General features: G+C 37.9%; 2 protein-coding genes across 17 annotated transcripts in view; one reads left to right on the top strand and one right to left on the bottom strand.

The window, feature by feature from the left end:
• Positions 1-12,828, bottom strand: part of CAB39L (calcium binding protein 39 like) — a 132,033-nt gene extending 119,205 nt beyond the window's left edge. For 3 of the 14 annotated variants that reach the window (XM_030310378.1, XM_030310387.1, XM_030310395.1), the window contains exons 1-3: positions 12,326-12,756; positions 2,111-2,259; positions 1,186-1,259 (exon numbers count right to left, since the gene is read on the bottom strand). The gene's annotated coding sequence lies outside the window, so the exon portion shown is untranslated. The other 11 variants (XM_032595043.1, XM_032595103.1, XM_032595108.1 and 8 more) reach the window with 10 other exon arrangements.
• Positions 12,829-12,996: 168 nt separating this feature from the next.
• SETDB2 (SET domain bifurcated histone lysine methyltransferase 2) overlaps positions 12,997-16,226 on the top strand; it is an 89,401-nt gene continuing 86,171 nt past the window's right edge. The window contains exons 1-2 of one of the 3 annotated variants that reach the window (XM_030310287.1): positions 12,997-13,610; positions 14,780-14,875. The gene's annotated coding sequence lies outside the window, so the exon portion shown is untranslated. The remainder of the gene's footprint in view (positions 13,611-14,779; positions 14,876-16,226) is intronic. The other 2 variants (XM_030310302.2, XM_032594976.1) reach the window with 2 other exon arrangements.

Raw genomic sequence — 16,226 nt, 5'->3', positions numbered from 1 at the left:
TGCTCATGGAATTTTGATTTTCTCCCTTCATGTTTTGTGATTTTAAAAAATGTGTAAGACTGGGGCGCCTGGGTGGCTCAGTCAGTTGGGCGTCCGACTTCAGCTCAGGTCACGATCTCGCAGTCCATGAGTTCGAGCCCCGCGTCGGGCTCTGGGCTGATGGCTCGGAGCCTGGAGCCTGCTTCCGATTCTGTGTCTCCCTCTCTCTCTGCCCCTCCCCCATTAATGCTCTGTCTCTCTCTGTCTCAAAAATAAATAAACTTAAAAAAAAATGTGTAAGAGCTTATTTGTTAGAATTTTAATAATGATACTCTGACAAACAAATGTTTGTCAAGAACATTTATAACTCCCTCTGTGGAAGATTTTTAATTGTTTCTGTCAGGTACTGAAAAGTGTTAGAGACCAAGGTCCATTTCAAATTAAAATTCTCTATTTGTGGGAGACCGTGAAAATGAGTATTTAGGGATCATGAAAATAGTATAAATTAAGGCCTCAAATCCAAGTGAATGTGAGCCGGTAACCAAGAAGTAGTAGGAGAGATTTGATTTGATTTTTTTAAAGTTTATTTATTTTATTTTAGTAATCTCTACACCCACCATGGGGCTTGAACTCACAACCCTAAGATCAAGAGTTGCATGCTCTACCAACTGAGCCGGCCAGGTGCCCCAGTAGGAGAGATTTTAACTCCACCCAGAGCTCTATGCCTCTCCAAGATGGTGTCTGATCAGGCCCCCTACACTCTGCAGAACCCAAGGAATTTTTCCCTGTCCCCATCCCTCTCCATACACAACTTTCTATACCAACAGAAATCCATGCATATCCCCAGAGTATTCAGTGACTTCAGCACTTGCTTACCTCACAGGATGTACTTCTTCTGTTTCAAGCCACAAAAAGTTTCCCTTATTTTCTTATAGGTTCATCCACTCATAATGAAGGTTTTTTAAATATTAAATCTAGTGTTTTTCATCTTTGGTGGGGGGGGGGGGGCGAATTCAAGAACTCTTGTCTATCATACTGCCAGAAAGGGAAATCTATTTAATATTTCTATAATTGCTTTGTGAAATTTAAATTAGGATATTTTATATATATATATATTCCTGTATAGTTTTATTTTAGTGTGTTACTGTAATCTTCAAGTATGTGAAGAACATTTATACTCTTGACTGAGTCATTATATTAGCTTACCTTAGAAGTTGTATATCATCTGCAAATCAGTTTCAACTTTCTGTCTTCACCAAAGTCACTGATCAACACAGCTTCTGACAAAAAGAAAAGCTTCAAAATTAATTTTTAAACTTTTCTAGCAAATCCAATATATTTTCTTACTGTTATCAGGTATATAGAATTACAAATTAAATTTCCACCATAATCATATATAGATAAACCAATTAAAACAGGAAAATCCCTCTACCCCAATTACTTCAAGTGCCAGAACTTTTAGAAAGTAGCATTGAACTAAGTGAAAATATTTTATCATCAGGGGAAACCAGTAGTGGTATGAGGGGGTGGCTTAGAGAAGGGGAGCCCTAGCACCCCCAAAATATATCCATTAGCCCTCATCTTCCACAGGAAACATAACTTACTTAAGCTAGTATCTCAAAGGCCAATTTTTAGAAATGTTTTTATTTATTTATTTTGAGAGAGAATGCACACATGTGCATACAAGTGGGGGGAGGGGCAGACAAAAAGGAGAGAGAGAAATCCTAAGCAGGCTCCATGCCTGCAGGGTCCAGCACGGAGACTGACACTGGTCTCAATCTCATGACCACGAGATCATGACCTGAGCCAAAATCAAGAGTCAGACGCTTAAATGACTGAGTCACCCAGTTGCCCCTAGAGGCCAATTTTTATAAAAAGGCTGTGCAAAGCTTAAAAGAGCTTTTAAGTATCACAAAGAGAAGCTTTGAAGGTTTTTTTGCTTTTAACAGCATCATGAAAATCCATGCCTACTAGAGTTTTTCTTTTCTACTTCTCACACTTTTAGTTTGCATCTTTTATTAATTTCAGTCATTGATGGCAACTTTCACAAAATTTTTATCTTCGACATCAATATAAAGATATATGTGTATGTGTGTTTACATTTCCCCATCAGAAATAAGAGAAAACTTACACTTCTCTCCTTTAGTGCATTGCTCTTGCATGAAGAACATATAAACCACTGACTTAGGGTCTGCATATTAATGTATTTTCTGATCAGCAACTACTGGTTTAAACAGAACATTTAGCTCCTGATGTTCTTTCTTCTCAATATTTGAAATCCTGCAATAATGTAGTAGAAAAAGCACAGGCTTTGGAATCACATTGATCTGGGTTTAAATCTCAACCTCCCACTCTGTAAGTGTCTAATCTGAAGCAAATTATGTAACCTCTCTGAACCTTTTAGGAATAAAATATCATGATTCTCCATAGGTATACGCAAGAGTCAAATGATATATATATAGTGTCTGACACAGTGCCATATAACATGTACTCTGTTATGTAGCTGTCCTGTGTTTTTTTGTATTTCGCTTCCATTTTGCTCAATCTGTCAAAGAAATTTTGAGACTACATTTTCTTAATTTACAGCCTTAACGAACTTCTGAGGTTTTGTTCAACAATTATAGATATTTTACATCTATTTTGCCCAATAATATACATAAAATACTTTAAAAATAACACTATAACAAATAATAATGCTAAATCTAGGTCCTAAAGTCACTAGAAATTGTTCCTTTTCTTGTATGGTTATGACACCAAAATGCTATACAGTTATGTAAATTTATTTCCATTCCTTCTTAAATTTTTCTTTCAGTTCTTCTTTTTTTCTTAATGTTTATTTTTGGGAGACAGGGGGGGGGTGGGAAGGGGCAGAGAGAGGGAGACAGAATCCAAACCAGGCTCCAGGCTCTGAGCTGATAGCACAGAACCAGACTCAGGGCTCGCTCACGAGCCATGAAATCATGACCTTAGCTGAAGTCAGACACTTACCAACTGATCCATCCAGGTGCCTTCAGTTCTACTTTTTTAATTTAATTTTTGAATATGTAAACATACATGATTCAAAGGTCAAAACTATATAAATAAGTAACAGAGAAATCTCTCGTCCGCTGTTGGCACCTTTCACATTCCCTCCTTCTACCTATAGATTATATATTGTTTCATGCCTTTGAGGTTTCTTCTACTTCATAATATATTCTGCAGATCATTCAATGTTGGTACATGTAGACTTTCTACACTCTCTTTTATGACTTCTGGAGAAAACAGCAACTTGGAAGGGGAATGGAGATTATTCCACTATTGAATGTACTTTAGTTACCTAGTCCCCTATTAACAGGCATTTTGGTTGTTTCTAATCTTTTGCTAATACAAGTAATGCTGCTGTGAGTAACTTCATACAAATGCCAGTTTATATTTTATGTCACTGTGTCTTTAGAACAGATTCCTAGAAGTTAGGTGCCCGGGTCAAAAAGTAAATGCACATGTAATTTAGTATACATATAATATATGTATATTATACACACGGGTTGGATACTGCCAAATTCCCTCCCAAGATTTGTGCTTTTGTATCCCTACCAGCAATTCATCAAAGTGCCTGTTTCCCCACAATCCACAGAACATATTATATAACTTTGGATTTTGGTGAGAAAGGCTTGAGTGTAGCTATAATTTTTAGTATAGCTTTGGGGGGGGGGGGAGACACACGAGCAGGGGAGGGGCAGAGAGAGAGGGAGAGAGAGAGAACCTTAAGCAGGATCCAAGCTCGGAGAGGAGCCAGACCTGGGGCCTGAGCATGAGATCATGACCTGAGTTGAAATCAAGAGTCAGACGCTTAACCAACTAAGCCACCCAGGCACCCCTTAGTATAGCTTTTATTTATATTTCTCTTAGTATGACTGAAGTTAAATATCTTTTGTGTGTTTGTCAGCTGCATTTCTTTTTCTGTGACCTCTCGTATCTTCGGCCCAATTTTCTATTGGGTTGCCAGTCATTTGCTCTGACTTCTAGGTTATTAGAAGAGATTAGCTAGGAGATCAGCTCTTTGTGATGTAAATTCAATTATTTCTTCCTACCTTGTCACTGGTCTTTTTACGTTGCTTATGATACTTTTCATCATGTAACTTTTTTTTAGTGTATGGAATTTATCATGGTTTTCACTTTTTCTGGGATGGAGTCAGTTCTAAAATCCCCGTCTTACAATTTCATAGACTTTAACAATCTGTGCCTGTTCTGCTCTGTATGTTGCTCTTGAGAAATTTGTTCCTAATGTCTTCTGTCTACCTGGAAGCCTAGAGGAATTTTTCACTACTTGAATGCCCAATAGTTTTACTAGGATATGCCTTGGAGGTGACCATTCTAGATCAATTTTTTCAGTACACAATGAGCCTTTTCAATTTGAGTCTTCTGTTCATTACAGAATGTTTTCATGGATTGAAGTTTAAATATTAGTTCTGCTATTGCTCTTCTCTTCCTAAGAACTCTAATTTTTACATATTGTCGGTATCATTTGCTCTTTCTCTTTCTTCATTTAATTTTCCTTCTTCTGGCTATCTTCAAGTCTTTCCTCAATACCTCTTACATTCAGGAACTCTATTCTCCCTTAGGTATCTTGGACTTTAGCTTCATTTTAAAAGATGATTTTTCTTCATTTTTTTTTTAATGTTTATTTATTTTTGAGACAGAGAGAGACAGAGCATGAACGAGGGAGGGTCAGCGAGAGGGAGACACAGAGTCTGAAGCAGGCTCCAGGCTCTGAGCTGTCAGCACAGAGCCCGACACGGGGCTCGAACTCACGGACTGTGAGATCATGACCTGAGCCGAAGTCGGCCGCTCAACCGACTGAGCCACCCAGGCACCCCTCTTCATTTTATTTCCTCAGTTCAGCAAATTTACTTTTCACATCTTCCTCTTTTTGTCCATTTGTTTTGGGGTTCTGAATTTGTATTTGAACTTTATCTCTGCAAATGCTTATCCGTGGATATTTAATTCAGGTAGGAGTATTGTGCTGTGGTTTTCTTTAGCTCTTATAGTTGAATATTTTGGGAGAGACTTTTCATCAGTTGAAATATTCTGACTCAAAATTTATGTTTTCTACTTATAGTAACTTTATATGGATGTTATGTGCCAGTATCTTTTCATTTTGAAATGTTCTAATTTTCCTAAACCAGATTAACAATAGCATATAGACAGGAGTGAGGGATTTAGAAAAATTACTAGATTTTCTAGTTCAACAGCACCTTCTGTTGGTTTGATAAAGTACAGTTTTTTAAATCAATGATTCCTTTTTGGGTGAGAGTGGTTGATGTATCTTCTTTTTCATCAAGATCCCTAATTTCTACTATCTTTTCTTACTCTTACCACCAGGTCTCCAGGTATATAGTGTGCCTTCCAACTCTCCTCTTATCTCAAAAACAATACCTTTCTCAGACTGCCTCTTTGGTCCCATGAGCTTTCAAGTCCCTTCCTTTTGTCTAACAGTCTCAAATTTGTTAGTATTTCCTTCCTTAGGGTAGGGCTTTCACTTTCTGGAGGTATTTTATCTGCATTCTACTGATTCTAGATCTTGCTTCCTTCTCCTGTTCTCAACAGTGTCAACCTCATTTGCCACTTCAGCATGGGTGCCAGAGCTCACTCTGCTGCATTTCAGCATTTACTTCCGTACATACCCATAATTTGAAATTAGTTAGGCAAGGATGGTGGTGGTTTTATTTGCTCTCTTTATAGATCTGTATGGTTTTTAAAGAATGTATGGTGAGATCTGGATTTAGAAAGTTACCATAGTCCTACAGACACCTTTAGTCACGTGTTAGTTTTTATTTTAAAAATTATCTTCCAGTTTTATTGCATGTGATCAAAAGTTTGACTTTTTGGGGTGGGGGGGGCGGACTGAGGTTTTCTTTGTGGTCTAATATAGCAGATTTTTTTAAACTGTCTCCTGTGCACTTGAAAAGATGTATTCTCCATTAGTGGACTCAAACTTTGATATAAATCTAGGAGATTTACCCTACAATATACTTAGTGGTACTAGAAAGGTGTGTGAAAGTCCTCTATTAGCAGATTTCTACTTCTCCTCACATCCCTTATAGTTTATACTTCATAAAAGCTGTTGATGTATTATTTGATAAATAGGCATTTTAAAAAAATCTTAATTGTGAATGTAGCCCTTAACTTGGACAATATCCTTTATTTTAATGCTTTCTGAATTAAATCCTGCCTTGTCTGATACCAAGATGAAAACCCTGTTTTAAAATTTGCATTTATCTGATGTATCTTTGGTCTTCCCTTGATTATTGTTTTTTAAATTCTTCATTTATTAATTCCCTTTATTATTAATAACTTGTATAGCTCTACCTTTTGTATACACAAATCCGAAAACCTTTTTCATTAAGTTGAGCCCATATATTACTAATACATCTGATATTTTTGGTGTTATTGGTAACTTTTCATGTTTTATACATTTTGAGTATCTGTACATACAAATACTTAGAGAAAATGTGTGCGTTTTAGTTTTTAGCCATCATATGGAATATGTAATGGCGTCTCATTATGATTTTAATTTGCATTTCCCCAAGGACTCTTCTATGCTTTTCTCAAGAAAAGTGAAATGAAACCTAAAATCACTTCTCTGCAGATATTTATAACAGTTGTATTTGTAATCACTAAACACTGGAAATAACCCAGATGTCTCTTAATTGGGGAATGGGTTTTTTAAAACTGCAGTAGTACATCCTTGCAATGTAATACAAAAACAAACCTCTTCCTAGTGAAGGATAACATAAATACACAGGGAAACTGACTATGCTATAAATACATACTGTTATAAGAAAAAAAAAACATAAAAATGAGCCATATAACATTACATTAAGGAAAAGATGACACCCTTGAAAGAACCCAACAAATCAGAAATAAAAAGAACTCAGAAATGAGATGACTTCAACCTAGAAGTGAGATTGCCAGGTCTCATAATAAAGGCATGTTTGATTTTCTAAAAACTGCCAAACTGTCTTCCAAACGACTGGTATTTGCAGTCCCACCAGCAAGATTTGAATCCTGTTGCCTTGCATCCTTGCCAGCACTTGATATTTTTTTTCCTTCCTTCCTTTTTTTTTTTTGGCCATTCTATATAGGCTGCATAGTGGTATCTCATTTCATTTCCTCAATTACTATTCTATACTTTTCTCATTTAACACAAAATGGTGACCTTTCTCCAACATCATTAAGTACCCTGTATCATTAAACACCTTTTGAAAATACTTTTAACAAGCTGAAATATAGTCTACCATGATGAATGTGTAATAATTTATAAAACCATTCTTCTACCATTAGTTATTCCTTACCTCCAGTTATTCCCAAATACAGTTACACTGTGTTCGTAAAGCTTTGACCCCATCTCCATTTCCATAGAAGTTTCCTTACAAAGGGTCAGAGTATATATAGTTTTGTCTCAATGCATTCTGACAAACTGCTTGTTAAATTTTTTTAAAGTTTATTTATTTGAGAGAGAGGGTGAGTGAGTAGGGGAGGGGCAGAGAGAGAGAGGGAGAGAGAGACTCCCAAGCAGACTCTGCACTGTCAACACAGAGCCAGATGTGGGGTTCGAACTCATAAACTTGCGAGATCATGACCTGAGCAGACACCAAGAGTCAGACACTTAACTGAGCCACCCAGGTGCCCTACAAATTGCTTATGTAAATATTTATTTCCCTAATTACAAGTTAAATATTTTTCACGTAAGCCATCTGTGCTTGTTATTTTGTGATCATGAGTTCATGTCCTTTGCTCCTTTTGTCAGGGTATTGATGTTCTTATTTGTTGATTTGTAAGAGACCAGTACATCCTCCAGAGTTATAGATCCTACTTTACATGTAAAGCAAGATAGGCCCACCATGGACCTTCCCATCCAATTTTTTATCCTATTTGAAATATGAAATATACTTCAAATGAGCAAACATGCATCCAATACCAACTGCATGCAAACTTGTTCATGACTCAGGAACAAGTCTTGCTTTCCAAGGAATTATTTTGTTTGTCACAGCCTGTGAGAAACAAGGTAATATAAAACATGCTTAAATGAAGACTTTGAGTACAGGGCAAGAGGTTGTGATTAAATTAAACCTGTCTATATTCCAAAGAGGAAGTTGAGCTAGGCATCCATTACTTTCAAAGGTTAATTAAGGCAGTGAGAACCGTTTTTACAGAGAAAAGGAAAGTATAAAGTAGTTCCCAAGTCTGCAAGTGATAGTTGAGGATCACAAGCTACACACCTTATTCCTCCCAAATCTAATTGTAGGAACCAAACAGAATCATCAAAAGTTCATGACATTCTCACTGAAATTGTTACTTAAAAATTTGTGACAATATAGCTTTTTAAAAATTAGAGGATAAAATCCTATTCCAACCCCCATGTGCAAATATTCTGTGTTTCCTACCATTATACCTTTCAGCCTTTTAACCTAAGCATGTGGCATAAAAATGGCAGGAAGTGAAGCAGCCATCTTGGTCCACAAGATGGAGCTGAAGGATGAAGTGGCAGAGCAACAGGTCAGAAGGATCTTGGAGACTCCCCACAATTTTTTGCAGCAAAGCAACCTAATTAGCTCATCTTTTTAGATATGAAAGAAATTTGTAATTTTTTAAAATAAAATAACTTTATTAAAAAACTTGGGGGCCACAATTATTTTTTAGGTTGTCACAGTACATACATATAGAATGTCACAAACGTACATCTTAACTAATACAAATTCCAAGTTGAGAAGTGAAGGCTTTGTCAAAAATACAGTGGCATATAAAATGTTAAGAAAAAGAGGACCTACGGTAGGCAGTGGCAATGAAAGTAGAAAAAAGAGGAAAGTGATTTTGGAGGTTGAAGCTACAGATTGTAGAGTTGGGCAAAGGGGAGAGGGAAGAATTTGAAGTTTTATTTATTTATTTTTTTAATGTTTATGTGGGGGGCGGGGGGGACAGAGACAGAGGAGACACAGAATCCAAAGCAGGCTCTAGGCTCTGAGCTGTCAGCACAGAGCCCGACGCGGGGCTTGAACCCACAAACTGTGAGATCATGACCTGAGCCAAAGTCGGACACTTAACTGACTGAGCCACCCAGGTGCCCCAAGAATTTGAAGTTTTAAATCTGATCCACTCAGAAGATAACTACACCCTTAATCAAGATAGGAAACATAAAAGATGTTGAGTTGCATACAAGTTGAGTAGATCTAGCTGTCCAAAAATCTATGAGAAATGAGTGCTAAGAGCTTAAAAGAACAGAATTTGACATAGAATTATGGCTTATCTGCACAAAAATTATAGTTTTTTATTTATTTTTATTTTTTTACATTTATTTATTTTTGAGAGACAGAGACAGAGCCCAAGTGGGGGAGGGGCAGAGAGAGAGGGAGACACAGAATCCAAAGCAGGCTCCAGGCTCTGAGCCATCAGCAAAGAGCCTGATGCAGGGCTCGAACTCACAAACCGTGGGATTGTGACCTGAGCTGAAGTTGGGCGCTCAACCGACTGAGCCACCCAGGTGCCCCCACAAAAATTATAGTTTAAACAGCAAAAACAAATGAGATTATTACAAAGGGAGAAGTCATGGGGCGCCTGGGTGGCACGGTCGGTTAAGTGTCCGACTTCAGCCAGGTCACGATCTCACTCTCACGGTCCGTGAGTTTGAGCCCCGCGTCAGGCTCTGGGCTGATGGCTCAGAGCCTGGAGCCTGTTTCCGATTCTGTGTCTCCCTCTCTCTCTGCCCCTCCACCGTTCATGCTCTGTCTCTCTCTGTCCCAAAAATAAATAAACGTTGAAAAAAAAAAACAAAAAAAAAAACAAAGGGAGAAGTCATAGTAAAGGCAAAATTATAGTTTTTCAATTTCTTTTAAAAAAGGCTAAATATATAATACTTCAAATATTTCCTTTTAAAAAGAAACATTTTCTCTTTAAATGAAATAATCTGAATGTCCCACATGTTTTATCTCACAAGCATTTTTTGTAGTTAACGGTCATCCTCATGACTCAGGCATTCAATCATTTCATTGATTAACAGAACACCACAAACTTCAATGGTGATTTTGATCTTCATACGGTTTTAAATCATTTTTTATTTTTAGTCACATTTATCCCCATAATGAACCATTTTGTTAAAGACTAGAAAAGTGATGGCAAAATGCACCAATTAATGAGGAATATAGAAATATTTCTGAAAATTAATCTCAAAATGTTCCCCCAAAGTAACATTTGTATGATCAAAATTACTGCAAAGCATAAAAAGGTATTTCAAGTAGTACTTCAAAAATAATTTTAAACAGAGATGACTTACATGCAAATTTGGTTTTTAAGTTAATGAGGTGGAAAAATCTATCATATTTTAAATGTTATTTTTATTTAAAAGTGCTTACACCCCAAAAACTTCACTAATAAAATCATTTAGATTTCTAAAATATCAAATGCAATAACTCCAAACAGGTTGAGAGCAGTTTTTATTGATTTTTTATGAAGATAAGTAGATTTACTCTATATTCTGCCAAAAAATACCATATTCATTTCAAAGGTGTTACTACATTTTTTCTAATTAAACAGCATGCATCAATTGATAATGGGGAAAAAAATCTACACTTGTGTATATATATATATTATGAGATTGCAATGAAAATCCTTTTTTAAAAAAAATTTTAATGTTTATTTATTATTGAGAGAGAGACAGAGCATGAGCATGGGAAGGGCAGAAAAAGGGGGAGACACAGAATCCGAAGCAAGCTCCAGGCTCTGAGCTGTCAGCACAGAGCCCAACGTAGGGCTGGAACTCACAAACTCCAAGACATGACCTGAGCCGAAGTCAGACGACTGAGCCACCCAGGCGCCCCGAAAAATAATCCTTAACATACCAATGGAAGTTAAATCACTTGTACTTAAAATCACTTAGCATCGTTCATGCAAAAGTACTATTTAAAAAAATCTGTAAGGATCTTCAAATTATACATTATGAAATTTAGAGAACTGTATTCTTCAAAGAAAAATCGCATACTTACCTAGTTTATTATTTAAAAATTACAGAACATATCAAGCAATAAAGTAAACTTACCGGTGCAGTATTTTGACTTTAAGCAGTGGTAAAAAGAAACTAGAAATTCTTAAGCAGAAGAGATCTAAAGCACTGGTAAGTTTGGTATTCATTTACTGAAACTGCTTTCAAAAAAAATGGCAAATAGAGCATTATTACTTAAGGGCTCATCTTCATTTCTAAATTTCTCTGTATTAAGATTTCATAAAAAGACCTCACAAAAAAGGATTATGAACCTCTCCATAACATTATTTGTATGCATAAACTGAAAGCAACACATAAATTTAGTTCAGAGAACTGACAATCAAGTATTCTAGAAAGCAGGTTAAAAAATTATTTTTCAGTTAGGCTAAAAAGAAATGTATGTCCACACCTTCCAATTACTGCATTATTTTATTTATTCATTCAACAATTATACTTCTGAACATATACCAGATGCTATTACATGAGAATGCTATACAAAAATTTCGGCAAACAAGTACTGAGCTGCCATTATGTGCTCTTTATGTTTTTTAGCCACTGATCTTTCTTAGCTACTTTATGATAGCTGGTATTAACAAGTACCTTAGCCATCAACTCAACACTAAATTATTGAACTCTTGAAACTTAGGCTTAAGATTTAAAAAGCAAATCTTAAAAAGAAAATTAGTTTTTAATCATTCCATTGTTTTACTGCTGTTGACTAGGTTGAGTCATCAGTTAACCTTGGGTAACTGTAAAACTAAACCCAAGGCAATAAGGCGAGTATCTCTGCTTTGGTCTAATGCATGTCAAAACTTCTCATCAAAAATATTAGCCTTTTATCGGCTAGGTTTTCAGATCTGATAAATTTTCCTCCAAAATGAAAGCTAATGCGTGCTTTCTACTTCGATTTAAAAAAAACAAAAAAAGATCAGGAAAAGGAGGTAATTCTTTTCTTCCTCCCACCCCATAAAGAGCTCAGAAGGTGTTTTTCCTTACAAACGCTTCCTTGTCCCTGACAAAGCAACCAAGCAAGTCAAGGCAGACCAAGAAATTCCTAAAGCTTCAACAGATCGTAACCAGCGAAACAAAGATTTACCAAAGTTCTTCCTTCACTTCCCCTGTTTCTGCAAAGACCACCACGTTCTAGATTTAAAAAAAGACCACTGCAGGAATGCTGGCTGCATACCAATATATAAAACTGCCCAAACGCAGAACTAGACGCCTACTATTACCAAAGGATGGCCTTAGTCAGAGGGCAACTAATGACAAGAACCAACACTTTAGCAGTCACTCCCTCGCAAACGACAGACAATAAAGATGTCTCTTGCTAACCTGAGGATAGTGGTGAGGCATCTCCCTCTTTCCCCTTCTATTAATAACCAGCCTTCTTCCTTTCTGAATCAATCCATCAGACAACCTTCTTAGGAGAGTTGATGGTCAGTCTTCCGAGACAAAGATTATGGGTGTAGCTCTCTGGCACCCAAGGAATCAGTGTTAAGGCAGCAGAGCCCTCACAATGACGAAGAAACCAAAGCTTGGGATCTCCCCCGCCCCACCAGAACCACCATTCATCACTCTCTCCAGCCAGGGCTGAGACTCAGCCCAAGAAAACCTCTCCCTTTCAGGTAAGTGAGGAAGGCACCAGGTGTATTCCCTCCGACCCCTCTTCGCCTCCATTGCTCCCTCAGGACCCCTCCACACCTGGAGCCGCTAAGTAAGTTTCCAACCTCCAAGAAGCCCAGTCCTAGCCACACACAAGATGGCAGCGGAACACCTACCGGAGGAAACAGCTGCGCCACCACTCCAACGATGCTGGCCTCTCGACTGCAGATATCCCCATTGGCCCAGCCAGAGAGCGCGAGACAAGCCGAGAGCGCTGACAGCCAATCGGGAGGCGGCGCGATTCGGCGCCGCCGCGCTGCCGGCGATAAGCGCGCGGATCCTCAGAGGTGTGGACCCAGTAGGGTGTCCAACCAATGGGCTCCTGGCCGAGTAGGGGGAGCTTTCGGTGAACGACTCCTCCCTTTTAGGATTAGCGTTAGGAAGGCCTGGACGAAAGAGATTGGGCGGTCCTCCTTCCCCGCCTGAGGCGAGGCGGGACAGTTGTTGCAGAGGTGAGGTCTAGTAAATGGTGAAGTACTTCCTGGCCTGGGAGCATCTGGGGTCGTGGGATTTGGTGGCGTGGAGTCGGAGAAGAGCCCGACCCGCGGGGAAACCCAGCCTCGCCAACGGAGCGGGCCCAGCGCAGCCTTCAGGTCTGGCGGGCGGAAAAAAGCAGTGGAGCCAGTGGAGCCGAGGCACGGCCTTGGGTGGCCCCCTGACAGCTCCTTTGGCTTGAGACCTGGGAACGCGGCGGAACCCTCGGCCGAGTGGACCCCAGCCCTTGCAACCTCCTTTTTTGTTTTACCCACCTGCGGTCCCAGGCTGTAGAAGGGACCGCGGGCATTTTGAGTTCTCAACCCCCATTTCAGTTTCTGTCTCCGAGTGCACACCTTAATGTGAGGTGACTCCTAAGCAGCTGGGAACCAGAGGCTGTAAAGGGGACTGCAGAAAAATGGACTGCAGTATAAAATCCAGAAGCAGAATATGAAGGTTTAACCACTGACCCATTTCACAGGTAAGACTTACACGAGCCCTAAATAAGTAGAAATCATTTGTCCAAGATCACGTAATTGAGATCAGATCCTAAAGGCACCTGACTCTCATCAACCACAACCCAATAAGTAATTACCCATCAAGTAAAATAAGGAACAGTGGCTAATGAACTGTGCTCCTCATTATGTGGAAACCTGCAGTGAGTTCTGTATGAGGCAAAGAGGTAACTTCCAAAAGGTAGAGTGGAATAATAAAAAAAAAAAAAAAAAAACCAGGCTCTGAAATCATCCTGCCTGGTTCCTTATTTTTTGTCGCTGTCACCGTATGACACACTTTAGCATCCTCTTCAAAAACGTGCATGCTGGTTTTCTCTCCTGATTGTTATACAGATTATTAAGTCAAGTATGTAGAAGTGTGCCTGACACATGGTTTATACTCAATAAACTTTATTACTGTCATCGTAATTAAAAAATGAGAAATAGAGAAGAAATGGTCACAGTTTCATAAACAGGCTGTTTTTCAAAACCAAGGCAACCATAAGTTGAAGCGAAATAGAGTGATTTAACTTTTCTTCTTTATGTTCTATATTTTACAAATTTTCTTCACTAAAGATGCTTTACTGTTCAGTAATTTTTAAAATTTCACAAGGTATGAACAACAGCGGTGAGAGCTTTTCTTTAAAAAACTATTAGTCTGCTTGTGTACTGTAGGTGGAAATAGGAGTTGGTAGAACCTTCTTAGAGAGCAGTTTGGCAGTGTGCTCCAAAAGCCTGTAAAACGGACTTTTATACTTAAGTTTTACATTAAGTACACTATTAACATTCTCCTTTTGCAAAATTAGAACCTTACAGATAGCACAATCCCCGAGTTTCCCTTCACTATCCCATACTAAACACTTTGGTGCAGAACCTTCAAGTCTTTTTTTTTTTACTTAATATTCTCTATACGTTCATGTATGCATTTGTAGTTTTTCAAAAATGGTGATAGTGGCATACTCTATCATTTTGTAGCTTTATTCATTTGACAGTGTTTTTGAAGTCTATACACGTTATTTATAGTTTATAATTTATGCCTCATTTTTTATGCATGCTGGGTAGTGTTTTAGGGTATGGCTGAATTGTTCTGTTAATGTAAAATATTTATTTTTGTCTCTTACTGGTTTTTTATATTAAGTCATATCTTGTTTGATAGGTACTATATAGCACATTTTATTTGCCATTCTCTTTTTGATGGACATTGGTTGTTCCCAGTTTTTCACCTTATAGACAATGCTGCAGGGAAATCCTGGTATGTATTATCTTGTGTACATGTGCTATTTCTCAAGGATGTATACCTAAAAGTGGGATTGCTTGGTTTTAAGTTATGAACATTTTTAATTTTAATTGGTCTTGACAAATTTGTCTTCAAAATACCTCTACTAATTTACACATCCCAAAAAAGGTTTTGAAAGTTCAATTTTCCTACAGTCTAGACCAACACGATGGGGTGCCTGGGTGGCTCAGTCAGTTGAGTGTCTGACTTCTGCTAAGGTCATGATTTCAGGGTTCGTGGGTTCGAGGCCCTCATCAGGCTCTGTGCTGATAACAGCTCAGAACCTGGAGCCTGCTTCTGATTCTCTTCTTTCTCTCTGCCCCTTCCCTGGTCATACTCTGTCCATCTCTTTTTCTCACTCTCTCTCAAAAATAAACATTAAAAAAAATTTTTTTTTAGAACAACACGAGATACTGTCTTCTTTTTGTCCATGTGATGGGTGAAATTAATAGTCATTTTTTAAAAAAAGTTTTCATTCTCTGATTACTAAGTAAGGTTGCAGTATCTATTCATGTTTATTAACCTATAATTTATGTAAATTTCTATAATTTATTTTAAAAATTACCCATTTTTCTGTTGAGTCATCTTTTTCTTAATGGTTTAAAGAGTTCTTTATGTGTCCTAGATACCATGTATCCTATACAATTTTTAAAAATTTCTTCGGTGTCAGAGCACCTGAGTGGCTCAGTCGGCTAAGCTTCCGACTTTGGCTCAGGTCATGATCTCACGGTTCATGAGCTCGAGCCCTGCATCAGGCTCTGTGCTGACCAGCTCAGGGCCTGGAGCCTGCTTTGGATTCTGTCTCCCTCTCTCTCTGCCACTTGCCTTCTCACACTCTCTCTCTCTCTCAAAAATAAATAACATTAAAAAAATAAATAAAATTTTCTTCAATGTCTCTGGCTATGTACCCTTTTTGTTACTATTGTTAAAATAGATTACAAGTCTTTTCTCTCAGCTCTTTCCTTGTCTTTTAACTTTATTTTGTTTTTGTTTACAGGTAGATCTTGTTTTCCTTTAAAATCTTTAGGTGTTTTTTTATCTTATGCATTTGTCACAGACATCAGTACAATAGTGAATAAGAGCAGTGGTGGCAAGTGTCCTCATCCTTGTGCCTAACTTTAATAAAAATGCTTCTAAGGTTTCATCAATCATTAAGTATGATGTTCCTTGCTAGGTTTTAGTAGAGAGTATTTATCGGCCTAAAGAAGTTCTCTTTCATTGGTAGTTTGCTAAGAGTCCCCCATCTCCCAGCCTCCAGAATAGTTGCTGACTTTCATTGAATTGTTTTGTTTTCTGCATCTCAGATGTTGGTTTTTCCATTCATATG

Source organism: Lynx canadensis, chromosome A1, assembly GCF_007474595.2.
Source record: "Lynx canadensis isolate LIC74 chromosome A1, mLynCan4.pri.v2, whole genome shotgun sequence".
In the NCBI taxonomy this organism is placed as follows: Eukaryota; Metazoa; Chordata; class Mammalia; order Carnivora; family Felidae; genus Lynx; species Lynx canadensis.
Note: the sequence above shows the minus strand (reverse complement) of the source record. Positions and strands in the feature narration are given on the sequence as shown.